The sequence below is a fragment of the Ursus arctos genome, unplaced genomic scaffold (assembly GCF_023065955.2).
Source record: "Ursus arctos isolate Adak ecotype North America unplaced genomic scaffold, UrsArc2.0 scaffold_25, whole genome shotgun sequence".
Lineage (NCBI taxonomy): Eukaryota > Metazoa > Chordata > Mammalia > Carnivora > Ursidae > Ursus > Ursus arctos.
Window position 1 is genome coordinate 41,510,507 of NW_026622930.1, and position 14,568 is coordinate 41,525,074.

The 14,568-nt window shown below is 42.0% G+C and overlaps 1 pseudogene; it reads left to right on the forward strand.

Moving 5' to 3' along the window:
- The window catches only part of LOC113242315 (40S ribosomal protein S3a-like), a 98,342-nt pseudogene extending 85,656 nt beyond the window's left edge, over positions 1–12,686 (forward strand).
- The last annotated feature ends 1,882 nt before the right edge of the window (positions 12,687–14,568 follow it).

Sequence of the window (14,568 nt, forward strand, 5' to 3'; positions counted from 1 at the left end):
ACTTCATATCTAATTATTTTGAAATTTGGTACCCTTTTATACAAAAGAAATTAAAACAACAATGAAAACGTTGTCCAATTCTATCCTTCAGTAATTTGATTTGCAGGAAATGAAAAGTATTATCAACAGAATATGCTTTTCAAAAATTTATAATCCTTTAAACGGGCAAATCCTTTCTCCGGGATTAGTAGCATGGCTTGTGTCCTAGGAGCCAAATCCTATTCTCTAATTCAATCCTCAAATCCTTTCTAACAGTGCCTATATTGATTTCAGACCCAGTTTTGCTTAAGAATCTGAGGACGGAATTTGGTGCTGTGTTTAGAGGTCCTTAAATAAAGATTTTTTTTTTTAATGGAGTTTATCTAAAATAGCCTCTAGTTCTCAAAGTTAAATTGTGATGTCTCAATGAACATAACAGATGTGCTTAATTTCTAGGCTCTCCTTTGTTTTCCCCATGCCTAGCTGAATTCATACTTCTCTGATCTGGAGGAACAACCTAGAAAGTTGATGCTGAACTCCAAAGGTTTTTGGTGACTCCGGGTGTTTCCTTAATCCCAAATATTGACCCTGAAGGTGCATATGGTTGATCTCCCTGTCATATTTTTAATGTTCTTGGAACTTGGTCTTTTTTAATACAATGTACATGTAAATGTTTATATATTTACATTTGCAGATGTCACAGGCTCTGTTACAAGTAGGGTAACTGGTGCTCTGCTCATCTACAGGAAGATGAAAATAAATGCCCATAATGATGGTGTGTAAATAATGAAGACAGTAAAAATCCTAAATTGACTTTTTTAATCACTAAAGAATGTTTACATTATGAGGAGGGCAGTTTTAGTAAATGTGTTATATTATTCTATGCTAATTATACAAAAAATGATTATCCGCATATGGTAGATATAACAGCTCTCTGTAAAGCAGACTGTTTATTTTATCAGGACACATTATTCCCTACCTAGAGTAGATAACAGAATTTGTTGTACTATGTCACAAAGTCTTGTCTGAGAAAAAGAACTGGAATATACAAAAGTGCCCTGAAATAGGCTACATTAACTCAAGGAACCAGAGAGCAGAGAGGTAGTAAGAGGATCACCAGAACATGGCTATCTCATGAATGCCTACATAGAAGAGAAGTTTACAAAGAAACTTAGCGGATTACAGTAAAGTCAACCATGCAATTTGCACAATACAAACATTTTAGAATGGGTACTGTGAGCCAAGTACTGAACAAAACTATTTATAGGGATTGTGTTTGATTCTCAGAACAACCCTATGAAGTAGGTACTATTATCGTTATCACTTTCCATCTAAGGAAAATAAAGCTTAGTTAATATGGAATAACCTGTCCGAGATCACACAACTAAGTGACTCAGCCTGGATATGAACCCATTTGTGCCAAACTCCAACCCCCATGATCCTAACCCCAGGTTCTATGCCTCCTTTTTTTCTCCCCAGTCCTCTCTCCCAGCAAGGTGCTCTGCACATCACACCTGTCTGCTCTGCCATCTCTTAATGCATAAATCCGACAATGACTTCTTGGTCTCAGTCCTTCTCGAATTCTATGTTAATTGCCCTGAAATGTAATAGAGATCATCCATGTGCATGGTAGTGCATTTGCAAAGTGATTGTAATAATATAGAAACTGCTTCTGACATAATGTTTGGTTATTAAAGTAGAAAACTGGTCAGGGTCAGGGTTAGGAGCTCATGCCGTGTGACCTTGGATAAGTTGTTTTGCACAGCTATGTCTCATTTTCCTCAGCTGTAAAGTATCAGTGGTAATAATTCTTGCCTCTTTAGGTTGCTGAGAAAATTTAGTAGGACAATGCCCTGTAGAACTGTTAGCACTGTTCTTGCCTCGTAACTAGCATTTAATAATCATTATTATCTGGCTATACGTATTCATTAGAGTTATGTACAAATGTACTGGGTAAATTCTTCTTTCTACTTGAAATTCTCTTCTTGATCTCCATAACATGGTCATGTTCTGTTTTTCTCCCTCTCTGATAATTTTCTCTTCTTTACTAGCTTCCCTTCTTCCTGCCCCTTTGCACATTTTTCAAGGCTTGAGTCTTGGCCCTCTTCTCCCTGCCACCTCCGGGATCGTATTCTCCTCAAATACCCTTCTGATCATAATGCCCTGTCTTTCCACCTCACGCCCACAAAGTCACTCCTTGTCCTCACTAGACCCTCCAATTCCAAAACCTGTACTTTTTTCCCATTTCTGTCTTCACTTCATTGTTTCCAGCCTGCGGCAGCCAGGCAAGAGCCTCCATGCGAAAATCCGTCCTCTGTGGACTTGGTTCTCCCAAGCCCGTGATCTCCACATGCCCTCTTACCATTCTGGAAAATGGGTCATTACTGGAGGGTGTGCTTGGATTCCCCAGAGATCCCTGCTATGGCATCTCAGTTCGGTGTTCAGGGCTAACTGCATAACTTTTTGTTCATGTCCAGTTGATGCCATATCATATTCCTCATAGTAGCAGTTCTAAATTTTCAATTTTCTGAAGTCCCCAGAGAGACTGCTATACCCTCACTCCATCTATTTCTTTACCAGGAAAATCAAGGACGTCTGACCTGAGTTTCCTCAGACTCACTTTTCCACCTACCAGTTGTCTGTCAGTGTTTTTAACCTCATCCCCCTTCAGCCTCCTCTGGAATCTTCTTCATCAGTTATACTTTACTTTCTATACATTTTCAAGCCTCCTTTTCTGGTGTCTCTTTTTTAATCATGTGAGTTTCCCATATATTAAGGATTTTTTTTTTTAACCCTGCTAACATCTCCAGGTGCCATACTCCATATTTTCTTATTTTTGCCTTTAGTTTTCCCCAGAGAACACTCTCCTTAACCTCTGGTAATCTGGATTCACCAAAACTTCTACTGAAACTGAAAGCCACCTGGGTCTCCCAATCCATTGAATCATTTTCCCTTTCTTGGCTTGTATCCTTACCTTTCCTGAAGTGCATGACATAGTCCTGTGCCCTTCCTCTAGACTTTCTCTCCCGTTAGCATCCATGGTACCACATGGTTCCATCTTCTGAACTGGTTCCTCTTCTTTTCAATCTAATTTAATTCAATCAGCATGTATTCACCAGTCACTTATTTCAACTGAGGTTGATGAAGAAGCAAGATACTTTTGGATAATCTGGCTGATAGCAGCATCACCACCAAATAATTCAGCTTTCCTTTCTCTAAAACTAATTAACGGGCATAATAAATTATGTCCTCTTCAACTCCTGGACTTGAAAATTTGGTTGATGGTAATCATGTAATTTATTTGGGATAATTTTGAAAAGGGTGCCTTGTTTAGTAGCTGTGGTTATGCCTGGTACATCTCATTTTAACTCAACAAGTACTACATCCTGCATGTTATCTGCCAGGTACTATTCCCAGAGCTTTACAAATATTACCTCACTGAACATTCAAGACAAGTGGGTTATATCGTCCTACAGACAACGAATGGAGTATGCCCTTTGAAATAAAATGCGAATTGTTTATTGTTGTTTTACTGATGGAATCTGTTTTTAGTTAGATGGTCTTTCCTACAAAGTATTTGATTTCTCTTCTACTTAATGGTGAACATCCTTCCTTCCTTCCTTCCTTCCTTCCTTCCTTCCTTCCTTCCTTTCTTCCTTTGGATGTTCTTTAAATAAAATTCAAAAAGAAAAAAAAAAGAATGGGTATTATGATTAATCCTATTATATAGATGAGGAAACGGAGGCACATGCAAATAACTAACTCAAGGTCATACAGCCAGCAAGTGAGCCAGCTGGGATTTGAACCCACGGAGTATGGTTCCAGATTTGGTGCTGCAGAGGTACTCAAATAATCATTGAATGAAAAAATACTTGAAGAACTAATTTTCTGACTATTTTCATAGCTAATTTGAGATTTTTCACTTGCATTTAAATTGTTCATTTCTAGTATTTTGTGTGTTCTTGCTGCTTCCTCTCATCATTTGAGAAAAAAAATTGTCTTTAAAATTTGCATATAGAAATGTGTCGGTGGGACAAGGTAATTTGATCTCCAGATAACAAGACCTTTTCAGAATCTCCTTCTGGGTTTCTATTCTCACTTTCGGGACACCCTGGTGTGAAATGATGGGGAATCTTGGGAAAAGATTCACTGAAGAATTATTGTCTTCTCCAGGTTCCTCTCTATCTGCTACTTCTCCAGCAGGCCTCAGCACACAAACTCCCTTCCTGCAGTTGACCTTGGTGGCGGTAAGTCCTGCCGTGCTGGCACTGCTCTCTGTAAAGCGTTAAGACGTTGTCAAGAGGCTTTTTAAAACACATGCATTAGCTGTTGTTCCATCTTGTTTGTATACCTTCCATAAATACCACGCAATTCTCAAATCTCTTCTGAATCAAGGGGTTTGTGGTTAAAGAGGATAGATCACAGTGGCCTACCATCTTCCTGCTGGTCATTGGTTATTGTGCTATATTATTCTGTGCTAGAATTACTTTCTCAGCATGCATATGAATAGTGTAAACCATTCATGGCATCTTTCTTTTTTTTTCCTTGAAAATGATCATTACAATAATACCTTTCTTTCCTGATTTATCCGTTCTATAAATATTTCTTCAGTCAACCTCACTGTGATCACTGTTTGAGATTCAGAAATCCTTCAGGAAGCTGGTAAAGCAGAAGCCTAATTGAATTCATCATTCATCCGAAATGCTGTCAAATTAAAAATAAGATTTCTGTTAGTTTCTGCTCATCTTAATATCTGCTATATGAGATACAACGGAGCATACTTAATAACATTACTGACTTTTTGTGAAGAGCAGAATATAATTTAAGAAAACATTTTTTCGGGGCGCCTGGGTGGCACAGCGGTTGGGGCGTCTGCCTTCGGCTCAGGGTGTGATCCCGGCGTTATGGGATCGAGCCCCACATCAGGCTCCTCCGCTATGAGCCTGCTTCTTCCTCTCCCACTCCCCCTGCTTGTGTTCCCTCTCTCGCTGGCTGTCTCTATCTCTGTCAAATAAATAAATAAAAATCTTAAAAAAAAAAAAGAAAACATTTTTTCAGTAGGGCTGTAAACAACTACATAAAGGATAGAATTACAATAAACCTCATCACCATTATTTTGTCTTGTATTATCATTTAAATTTTTATAAACATGGGCATTTGAAAAAGATAACATTCTTCCTATTTTATCTAGGAAATGTATTTTCTCTTAACATTTGTGTTAGCTGTGAAACTATCATTTTATAGTTACCTACCAGAAAGTTATTAATTTTTAAAATACATTAGTAGCTATTATAATCATGATTAATCAGTAAAGCATTTTATTTTCATATAACTACTTATATTTTTGTATTTCAATCGACTAATGCTATATTGGCACGTAAAGCAAATAAGGTAATTTGTTTGTTACTCTAACGATGATTTAGAAAACAGACCCCTACTTGAAAGTTAATACTGAGATATTAAGATTGTCTGATTGTGTCTTATTTATTTACTTTTTTGGTGTCACAGTATCCTTTTATGAAATGATAGTGTTGTTCTTCCTAATGTACTTACTTAACAAAATAGAAAGTTGGCAACTCTATCAAAAAAGATTCATCCCAAATGTCATGTTTCATTTATCTCCCTAGTGTTGTTATGCTCATTAGGTATAATTGTAAGCTCTGTAATCACAGGATCGCACTCATTTACAAGTCCTGGGATACTAAAAAATGATCTTGAAATAGACTTGCAGCTAGTTGGCCTTCCATAAGCCAAGGCTGCATCACGCCAAATATTAGTCTGATTCTGAAGTTCAGTGCGTATTTAACATTTATCTTTTCCTTCCCAATCCATTACTTCTATCTTATTCTAGGTTCTTGATTCCTTTGCTGTCTGCATTTCTAGGTGATCTATGTCCTTTCTGAACTCTTAGGGGTTCAAATGAGGTCCTAGTCATTTGACATTTAATCATTATGTTTCTTTGTAGCTTTTCTGGGTCCAATGTCTTGCATGGCCATTTAGTTTTTGCGTGCATCCTTCTATTATCCCCAGCTCAATAATAAACTACTTGAAGTTAGGCATGGACATTATTTTCTTTAGATCCCCTGCAGCTCTTAGCTCTGTGTGCCTGAGAGAACATGTGCTTTGTGAATGAATAAATGAATGACATAATTCAACCTTTATTGGGCCTTCAGATGGGAGGGGTTGTTGGGTTTGTCCTGTAGAGGGGAAGTTCTTGTGCTAGAGAGATTCGGTCAAGCTGGGTCAAGGTTACTGTCCCGTGAACTAGAGTCGTATGAGCAAGCTGGCCTGGAGCTGAGTCACCTGGGACATAGCCATGTTACTAGATCTTGTGACAAGGGAAGAACAAACCCTGGCTCACAAATACAACTTAGTGAGTGCTGGGTCTGTGCATGTGTAAATACTCTGTTCCAGAGCTCTCTTGATAAAGAAACTGTATATGGGTTTATATGCCTCAATTAAATGGAACAAAGAAAAGCGACAGAGCCAGGATTTGAACTTAAGCAGTCCAGCTCCAAAGTTCCTGGTTTTAATTGCTCCCTCTACACTGCAGCTTCATGAATCCAGAATCAGAGCAATCAACATCTACGCCTCGTGGGCCCTCATGGTAGCAAGATCAGCCCAAAGTCCTAGGTGGTGCCACAGCGCCCCTGCCAGGGGCCAGACGCTCATTTTCTAGACCACGAAAACTAGTCCTAGAGGGAGGACAATGTGCAGCCAGTGAAGGTGCCCTCACGTGGCTCAGAGTCGGTCTGAAAGGATAGCAGAGAGTCAGCCTGCCCAGCCAGTAGGGTGACCATATAATTTACCACCCAGACCAAAATACTTTTGAGAGCAAAAGGAAACACTGTAATAATTATGTGGAAACTACAGATGTAAACTGACTGTCGCAGGTAGCCTTCACTGGCTGAGTCTGTCAAAAAACCTCCCAGCAAAGGGAGAGAAAATGTAAGTAAACTTGGTAAATGTGGGAAGCCAATTATCTGAAAGAGGATAAAGTTGGGATGAGGGCACTAAACCTAGGGACAGAAGTCAGGTGCACTTAAGGATGTTTAAAAAAGAATCGGGTGGGGTGCCTGGGTGGCTCAGATGGTTAACCGTCTGCCTTCGGCTCAGGTCATGATCCCGGGGTCCTTGGATCAAGCTCTGTGTCGGGCTCTCTGCTCGGCGGGAAGTCTGCTTCTCCCTCTGCTCCTATCCCCACTCATGCTTTCTCTCTCTCTCTTTCTTAAATAATTACATAAAATGTTTAAAAAAAAAAGAATTGGGTACACACACATAACAAAAAGAAGCAAAGAAGTATCTAGACATGCAGAACAATATGGTAGTTTGTGTATGTGTGAAAATAAGTCAGGGGAATAATAGAAGCTGAGAATGGATGTCCAACTCTTTGGGAGTTAAAGGCCAGACTGATATAATATGGGGTGGTTACATCATGGCAGGGACTCTGAAACAAATCCTGGTCATCAAAGGCTCACTGTGAACTTGAGAGGGAGTCCAGGCTTGCCACACCAATATCTTCTTGGGACTAGGATAGTTCTATATTTTTGTCAGGTGTTGTGTAGCCCTCTCTTCTCAGCTGGCTGACTTTTCTGAGAACTCCAGGGACAGAACAATAAACGTAAATAAACTTAGGAAATTTGGGAGGCCAACTGTCCGAAAGAGGATAATGTTGGGACCTCATCCATGCACCTAGGAACAAAAAAAAAAAAAAAAAAAAAAAGAGGCAGGAAATGCTGTTAAGGAAAGGATTGGGTGAAAATAGGTGACAAGAAGAAACCTGAGATCCAGATGCAAGCTGAATGTGACTCAGCCGTATATTTCCAGATCAAAAATGGCAGAAATTCAACATCACAACTCGGAAAGAAAACTTTCCTTGCTCTAAGACTTGCCAAGGACCTTACGAGAGCAGTATGTGCAGTTCTGACTTCAACATTTTTAAAATGATGCAAAGAATTAAAGTCCAGAAAAGAAGTACCAGACAGATTATACTGGTTGGAGCATGGCCTTTCGTGAAATTTAGTAGAGAGAGAGAAAACTAAGGGTTGATTTCACTGTTTGCAAAAATCATGAAGAATATGGGTACTTATTATCTTGCTTCTCCACAGTACGTTGAAACAAAGAAATGAGCTGACGTTGCAGCAAGAGATGTTAGTAATGCCTAAGGAAGAACTTCTTGACCAAATGCTGGGGCAAGGAAGTGCTGAAATGTCTGACCCTGTAATCTTTTTATGATAGGATAGAAAATCACTAGCCCTGAGTTGTCATTACACATGGTATTTGATGTAGGAGGTCCCGAGGAGGGAGTGGAGAACTGTGAGTGCAAGGGTGTCTCCTGACAGACCCGGAAGTTCTGAAACTGGTTGGAAAGAAGAAGGAGAAGTCAAAGTCAATTAACCATACAAACGATCACGTGGACTCTATCCCCGGGTCATGGGTGTGTTGAGATGATTCTTCACACACAGGGCCCAGCCCCTCCTTCTGAAATCCAGATAGTGACACTCTGACATTGCCCTGTGACTTCACCAGTGTTATTCCTCTTCATTCTACTTTAGTCCCAGGTGATTCACCTGGGTGGGGTCCCTGCCTCCGGCTGTGAGTTAAGCATCACTTCTCCCTTTTGAGTGGGAAGGAGCAGCTTCTACAGCTGTCCCTCCCAGAAACTCCATGGCTTCCTTAAACCTCAGAGGATTTTCTCTGTCTGGTCAGAGACCCAAGAGAGAATGTTTACTCTGTCTGGCGTGGTACCCAGTTCTTCTATTAGGAGAGAAGTCATCCCTATGCATAGGGCAGCAGCCAGCATCGAATCGGCTTCAGTTGAGACGTGTCTTGCCACCGCAGAGTACCACGTAGGGCTCAGCATTCCAGGCTGTCTAAGTCCCACTGGCCACTAGTTGTGGCCTCCCTCCCTCAGATCCCGAAGCCCCATATCTGCAGAACCAGAGCCTCTCCGCTGTCCTCAGCAGTGAGGTACTGGTCTCCTTAGGTGGATATGCTATTTACTGCTTGTGAGGCAGGTAGCATAACTGCACAGGATGTCCCTGAAGATTCACAGCTTGTCCCTGAGAGGTAGGTCAGTAGGAGAAAAAGGATGTGGGTCTATGCATGGTGACCCTCACCTTTGCTCTGAAATCAGTGACTTGGGTAAGAAAGGGGAAGTAAATGTAGTACTAAGGGATCCCTCTACTCCTGGATGTGGCTCCTGGATGTGACTCCTATGGCTCCAAGTCTTAGGCTCCGCTTCTGCCTCTATTGTAAGCCCTAGACTTGCTGGGCTGTGCGGCTACTGTGCTCTTATGTAGGCAATGGAGATACAATGACAAATAAGACAGATAATGTCACAAGGGTTTATTCCTAGTGAGAGGAGAAGGACTATAAACAAGGAAGCAAATAAATAAACAAGAAAATATCAGATGGTGACAGGTGATAGTAAATCAGGGTGATTGATGGGAAGTTGGTGTGGGAACAGTTTAGGCTGAGATGCTGGTGACAGGCTCACTGAAGAGATTAATCAGTAACCTGAATGAGGAAAAAAAGAGTCACCCAGACAATGCAGGGAAAGAGCTTCCGGTAGCAAAACTGCTCTTGGAAAGGCTCTAAGCTGGGAAGGAACTCAGTGTTTTGGGGACAAAGAAGGGGGGCCCATGGGCCTGGAACTGAGTGAGACTGGGATAAAAGATGGGAAACTTTGGAAAGCTTGTCAGGCACCAGATCACAAGGAGCCATGGGGGCCAGGAGGAGAGTGAATTCAAAATGGTCCTCGCATTGAATTAGACGCTGGAGGTCATCTAGCTTGAGCTTCTTACTTCAAAAGTGAGAAAGCAGAGCCTAGGGAGGTGTAATTTTATCACTCCATCTCTGCTCACCAACCTTGGTCATGCTGTGATGTGCAAGCAAGATCTTCTGACCTAGGGTCCTTGCCACGTTCCACCAAACTCTTCCTCATGCTAGAGTGGGATTCCTGAATGTCTCACTTTGTTTTTTTTTAATTTTTGTTTTCTTAAAGATTTTATTTTTTTATTTGAGAGAGAGCGAGAGAGCGAGAGAGCATGAGCCCAGGGGAGGGTATAGGGAGAGGAATAAGCAGACTCCCCACTGAGCAGGGAGACTGACGCGGGACTCTCTCCCAGGACCCCAGGATCATGACCTGAGCTGGAGGCAGACTCTTGAGTACCCAGGTGCCCCCTGAATGTCCCACTTTAATAGGGAATTAAATAAACTAATATCTGTAAAAACATTTAGAATAATATTCATTACATTGTGCTTGTTACATAATAAAACAAAACGTTTCAAAGATAAAAAACAAGACACGACAATGTGGAATTATCCTTCATTCACCTTGTAAAAAAATGGGGGCTTATAAACATCTTTGTAGCCTAGTTATGCATTGTCTCAATAGCAAGTACTTAGTTTGACTATTTAATGCCACGAACCAAATGCAACCCATTTACTCTACGACTGGGACACGTTCCCACTACAGGGACATATGGTGCAGATTCACATCCAGGAGGAGTTAACGTTCCACTGCACACACACATTCAGAATCAGAAAATTGTATTGTAAGTTATGTACACACAGGACACGTGTGTGTATATACATCTTGGTTTTTCAAATAGCAATGACATTGCCTAAGGGAGCAATAGCTTTCACATCCTCCTCTGTGTTGAAAAGAAGGCTTTATTGGAGAGGACGTATGGATGGAAATTCATTTTGGAATGGTCAAGATCTTCAGTTCTAAAAGGATTTGAGGCACAAACCCACAGAGAGAGATGTGCTGGTGGACTAGAAGCTTGTTGTCACTTCTCTGGACCTCATTCAGGATTTATAGCCCAAAGATCTGCCACCAGCCTGCTGCAATGGCAAATTACACCCTCATTCTCTGGCCCGAGTCTCCATTCATCCTACTGCGTTCTAGACTTCCTCCTGACTCTCTCCCACTAACTAACTGGTGGACCCTGACAGACTTCCTACTTTCTCTCTCTTTACTCCTCCTTTATCTCTATCCTTGATGGAGAATGTAATCGAGAAAAGTCTCACTCCTTCCTCCGATCTTGAGGAGACAGGAAGAGCATCCTCCCTGACTTTGTCTAGGATGGATGAAAGTATAAATGAGGTGATAGCTTTGAATCAAAGATGGTAGGCCACTAAGAAACTTTGGAGTGCATGGGAGCACCTCTTTACTGTTCAGTTTTATGACACATGTAGAAAGAGGTAATGTTTGTACAGTGCAAGGTAAACGGAGGAGCTTGCTTGCAACTAAGGTGTCCAGCCTGGGCACTCCACTACCCTAGACTCTCCAGCTACCCTGAGGGTGGAGAGGAACCCAAGCTTGACAGAGGCTCTGTGAACTTCCAGGTCAACCCTAGGTATCAGTATCCAGCTGAAGACGAGGGAAAAGAGAGCATGGAGGATCAATCATCCACGAGGATTATGTTCCAGGTCTAACTGCACACTTTGGTGCACATTGCATTGGCCAGAGCCTGTCATATGGGCACATCTGGCTATGAGGAAGGCCAGAACCTGGGTTTAGCTGTGTGTCCAAGAGGAAAGGAAGCACGTTTGGTGACTAGGTAGCCAGGCTCTGCCATAGGAAGTATATGACCAGTGGTATTCCAGAGACAGTGGCAGAGTTGAAACTAAGACACACATACTTAACCCATGGCCCAGTGCTCTCCTCACCAAGCCACACTCTGCCGTATCTTTATATGACCCCTATCTTTAAAAAAGAGCTTCCCACAAAAGGTGGCAAAAGGAAACCAAGAAGAAAGTGGTTGGTTCCTTCTCTAAGGAAGATCAGTATGGTGGAAAAGCACCAGCTGTGTTTGATATAGGAAACACAGAAAAATGGTAGTCTCGAGGCCTAAGGAAACCAAAATTGCATCTGATTGCCTCAGGGGTCATAACGTGAGGCCTGCTGCTCTGCAGAATCATGAAGTTGCATTAGAAAATCCAAACTAGGGGCGCCTGGGTGGCGCAGTCGTTAAGCGTCTGCCTTCGGCTCAGGGCGTGATCCCAGCATTCTGGGATCGAGTCCCACATCAGGCTCCTCCGCTAGGGGCCTGCTTCTTCCTCTCCCACTCCCCCTGCTTGTGTTCCCTCTCTTGCTGGCCGTCTCTCTCTGTCAAATAAATAAATAAAATCTTAAACAACAACAAAAAAGAAAATCCAAACTAAACCACCGAGGATATTCAGGCGAAACTGCTCGCCCAACTTCTATGACATGGATCTTACCCATGAAAAATGTGCTCCCTGGTCAAGAAAATGGCAGACCATGACTGAAGCTCATGTCACTATCAAGACTACTGGGAGTTATATGCTTCATTTGTTCTGTGTTGGTTTTATTTTAAAAAAGCAATGATCAGATTTGGAAGACCTCTCACACTCGGCACCTACAGGTCCACCAAATCCAGAAGATGATAGAAGTCATGACCCAAGAGGTACAGACAAATGGCTTTAAAGATGCTGCCGGTAACTTGATTACAGTCAGCACTGGGCAAGACATAGAAAAGACTTGCCCATCTACTTATCCCCTCTGTGATGGGATCATCAGAAAAGTAAAAAATGCTGAAGAAGCCCAAGTTTGAAATGTGAAAACGCATGTTGCTTCATGGTGAAGGTAATAGTTCTGGAAAAGCTTCTGGAATGAGACAGGGGATACAGTTAAATGAGCGGATGGGTATGAGCCACTAGTCCAAGAATCTGCTTAAAATTCAGACTTTCAATGGAGACAAATAAAAAGTCTTATTTGTGGAGGTAAAGAAAAGGCATGTGCAGCCCGGTATGTGCAATTCTGGCACACCTTCAGTCAAAATCTACTCACAGGAAAGGCCCTGGCGCAACTTGGCGGGAATCTCACAAAGGTCAGACTTGCCTCCTGATAAGAGAGAGAATTCCCACCGCACCATGAACTCTTTGTGAGGAAATCAGCATCTGAATCCTAAGCCTTGCTTTTTCTTACTTCTTTCGGTCCTTCCCCACTTGGTTGCTTCCTGAGGACCTGGGGGGGAGGCAAGACGAGGGTTATTGCGCGGTTCACTGCAAACACCTGTCTCTCGGTTTTTACCTCAACCTTTGATTCAGATGTTTTCACTTCCTCCCCTTTTTACATTTGGCCCTTTGGTCTCTGTCCCCTGAGCTGACTTTCATCATCCAATTAGAAATAACACCCTCTTCTTGCTACCAGCTTTTCTGGGAACCATAGGGAGTAAACCCCAAGCCTCCCTCACAGCCCGTGGGGCCAGCCGTGCTTCAAAGGAGCGTGGTGGCGACACCAGCTCACGGCTGGGCTTCTTCTCTGTTTGAACAGCTTCTATTGCTCACTGCTGATCAGTAACTCAATGATTCATTAAACACACAAACAATGAGTGAATCTGTTCCATTAGCAAGGCCACCTGTTGGTCTCAGACATCCTCAGCTGAACTCGGCGAACGTGAACAACAGAATGCCTACATCAGTGGAGGGCCCCGGCCGCATTTGATGGCATGTTACAGCAGGAAAAGCAGAGTTCCAGCCTTGCTGGGGCTTTTATGCTTTTCCTTTCATCTGGTGGCAGGGCTGCAAGAATATACTGTGGAATACAATGCCCTTCTCTATAATCAACTGGAAAACTCCAAGAGCTTGGTCATTATTGCTTCCTTAGGCTTGTGGAATTAGACAAAGAAGAGAATGGGACTATCCTGTAGCCTTTTGCCTGCAGGTGCCAGGGCAACAGAATTAGCAGAGTCCTAAACAGAAACAAAAAAGAAAACGAAAAAACAAAGCGAACTCTATGTAAAAGCAATCTTATTCGTGGCGATGATACCTTCTCTCCCCGGAAATACTACGGTCTCTTTGCTACTTAGGCCTGTCCCCAGAGATGCTCCAGGCCTTTAGGAACTGGTCTACTCGTGTTTGCCAGTTTATTATAAATCAAGACTACCAAAAATCCGATAAAGTGGACTGAGTGAAGCTTTCGGTGCAGGCATGACAGTCAACAAAGTTGTATTTTGTTATTTATAAAAGTAGCGCTTTCTCTTCTCTTACATTTAACCCCTCTAATCGTTGTAACAAAAAGAGCTTTCGTAAGGTCAGCAATGTTTGGTTAGAGCCTGGAAACTAAATCCTATCATGATTGAATTGCCTCTTTGGGGGGAATTGATTGTGAAATTTCTCAGTTGAATATGAAATTGAGTCTTTAGGGGGAATTTCATTTTTGAGTGCCACACTCATGAGGATTTTACTTCACACTTTGGAATGGTTAAGCTTAAATTTCTCTATAGTGACATTTTGATTAAAATCTTAGATGACATCATCCAGTTTTTATGTTTTTGATGGATTTATTCTAGACTATCATGAAACACTTTGTTGTTCGTTGGTTCTTGTAAGAACACAGATGGGGGCGCCTGGGTGGCACAGCAGTTAAGCGTCTGCCTTTGGCTCAGGGCGCGATCCTGGCATTATGGGATCGAGCCCCACTTCAGGCTCCTCCGCTGGAAGCCTGCTTCTTCCTCTCCCACTCCCCCTGCTTGTGTTCCCTCTCTCGCTGGCTGTCTCTATCTCTGTCAAATAAATAAATAAAATCTTAAAAAAAAAAAAGAAAAAGAACACAGA